Source organism: Penaeus japonicus, unplaced genomic scaffold, assembly GCF_977035675.1.
Source record: "Penaeus japonicus unplaced genomic scaffold, GWHDUDI00000001_assembly GWHDUDI00000022, whole genome shotgun sequence".
Classification (NCBI taxonomy): domain Eukaryota; kingdom Metazoa; phylum Arthropoda; class Malacostraca; order Decapoda; family Penaeidae; genus Penaeus; species Penaeus japonicus.
The window spans coordinates 38,056,201-38,058,700 of record NW_028234424.1 but is presented as its reverse complement, the minus strand read 5'-3'; the positions used below and the strand labels follow the sequence as shown (position 1 = coordinate 38,058,700).

At 36.8% G+C, this 2,500-nt stretch overlaps 1 protein-coding gene and 1 long non-coding RNA gene across 3 annotated transcripts in view; both read left to right on the top strand.

Moving 5' to 3' along the window:
* Nucleotides 1–343, top strand: part of LOC122244303 (uncharacterized) — a 15,597-nt gene extending 15,254 nt beyond the window's left edge. Inside the window, exon 2 of the mRNA XM_086549886.1 lies at nucleotides 1–343. This exon is cut by the window's left edge and continues 1,858 nt beyond it. The gene's annotated coding sequence lies outside the window, so the exon portion shown is untranslated.
* A 929-nt stretch (nucleotides 344–1,272) lies between these two features.
* LOC122244304 (uncharacterized) lies at nucleotides 1,273–2,494 on the top strand. 2 transcript variants are annotated; one of them, XR_015192100.1, is made up of 3 exons: nucleotides 1,273–1,311; nucleotides 1,438–1,591; nucleotides 2,111–2,494. It is a non-coding gene; the product is annotated as an uncharacterized LOC122244304 (long non-coding RNA). The 2 variants fall into 2 exon arrangements; XR_015192099.1 differs by having other exon boundaries at nucleotides 1,275–1,311; nucleotides 1,430–1,591.
* Nucleotides 2,495–2,500: the final 6 nt, after the last annotated feature.

Genomic DNA, 2,500 nt, shown 5'->3' with positions numbered 1-2,500 from the left:
CAAAAAGGTGACTCTTTAAAAATGTTAGAACTAAACTAAGTGCAAGAAAAGGGAAGTCTGCTGTTAACGTTTGCGCATTGTAGAAAAATGTTTAGATGGTCAGATTTGCAATATATATTACAACAATATAATGCCTGATGGTTCCGTACGACAATTGCAGAGTTCTCAAGCGTAATTGCTATTTCAACAAATAGGAAATCCCAGGAAATTCATGCTAGTAGTTCATGTGATGTTTTCCCTATTTTTTTAAGAAGTAGCATTTGGCTATTTATCATTACGATCAGCTGGATTTGGTTAAACAATGTGCTGATGTATATAGCAGAATAAAAATGATATACATAAACTTTAAGCCATAATTTCCCCAATATACACTCAAAGTCTTCTTAAGTCACGTGCTTGAGTTCATAATCTTCCCACATATATTGGATAAGTTAAGATGAAAAATGTACTTAAGCCATTCTCCATGTCACACTCAACAGTCGCTTCCTTTTCGACCATTAAAAACTCAATACTCCATTTAAAGCAAGATGGAAGCTCAATTATTTGGACGATATCAAATGATAAAGCATGTTGCATTCAGAAAATCGCTCTACATTAGACTATACATATAGAATATACATAGAGTACATGATGAACTAATTAAAAAAAGAAAAAAAGAAAAAAAAATACAGAGTATGCTTTGTGTACGTATGGCATGTATTTGGATTCACGAGTGATGCCTTTTTGCTGGAATTCCCTTAAGGTAATTAATCCAGTGTAAAGTGCTGCTTCTTATCATACCAACGAGGTTTACGATCACATCCGTTTGGTTAGGAAAGTAACCAGATCATACTTTGCAAATCACAGTAAAATAATCCAAACTAAATTAACGCACTTTAACAAACAAACAAACACACAAACACACTCACACACACACACACACTCACACACACACACATACATGCATACAGATATCTATATCTATCTATATATAGATAGATAGATATATGTATGTATGTTTGTAACATACATACATATAATATGATTTCACTTCTGTTTCAATGCAGTTAAAATATATAGTCTTCATAATGGAAATATATACACCTGATAAATGGTGTAACATAAACTAAACATGTCCTTCTTGTAGTAAATAAGCGTAAAATAAAATACATCAAATATTGGTGGAACATGGGAGACATTACGTATGTAAAAGAAAACGGACCCGAACTTAACTAAACTTTTTCATTTCTAAATTTAACACCTTATTTTACACATGCGGACTTTCTAACACCTGCGAAATACGGCAGTGCACGAGCTTAAATGAAACCACATGTAAGTATTCATCATACATCATATTATATGAAACCACTTGAAATGTAATCCAATATCATATTGAATACTAATTGTCAATATTAATTGGATATCAAGCAAAATAAATCAAGTACTCTAGCTTTCCAGAAGGTTCTAGACTGCAAAACACCAACATTAGTCACGTGATGCAACACTACAGTCTCGGCCGCCGGAGTCTGAACGTGTATGATACCTGAACGTTTCTTGCGCAGCTGAGCCAAGGTCGCCCCGCGCAAGCACTCGCAGAGCAACACTCCTCCAAGTAAGACTCCTTTTCTTGTTGCTCGTTTAATCTGGATTTTCTGTTGTTAATCAGGTTTTTATTATGTGTAAACTAGCTTTTGAGAATTTACACCCCTTCAACCATCCAATGCGAGATTTGAATGTGTATATACGGTGTGGGGATGGGGATGGGGGTAGGGGTACGGGTAGGTGTAGGGGTAGGGATAGGGATAGGGATAGGGATAAGGGTGGGTGGGTGTGGGTGGATGGGTGGTTTTTGGATATGGGTGGGTTGGTGTGGGTGGGGGTGAGTGTGGGTATGGGTGGGTGGGTGGTTTTTGGATATGGATGGGTTTTGGGTGTGGTTGGGGGGGGGGGCTGTTGGTGTCACGTACAATTTAATAAACTTGATCTTATTTATTCATTTCGTGTGTATGTGAGTGGGATGTTAGAGTTTAAGTAAATTAGTATTTACCAATACTAAAAAAAAACTGTTTATCATTCGCCATATCAAAATATAAAGTGGAATAACAGAAATCTTTAACCATCTTTCCCGAAGATTCGCCACACATATCGCGTTCAAAAACGTATTGGCGGCCGGACCTCGGACAAACACGTTCCATTCCTGAGTGACTCCCTGGACGACACTCCTCAAAGTAAGACTTAATTTGCTTCTCGCTCGTCAAACTTGAATTTTGTGTAATTAAGGACTTTCGTTTGTTATTGTTGTTGTTGCAAGCCCGAAGGTATATGTGTATATATGTGAGAAAAAACATTTCTTATGCCACACGGACAATTTACAATAGCTTTATGCGGCCAAACAACCAGTCAGTGAATCTATATTGTCTGGCTGTAGGGTTTAGATGGAAACAAAAGGCTCATAGTTGATTATTAAAGTCTCCTGACAGTCAGTGTTGCAACGCACTAAAAGTTAAATGATATAGGAAGA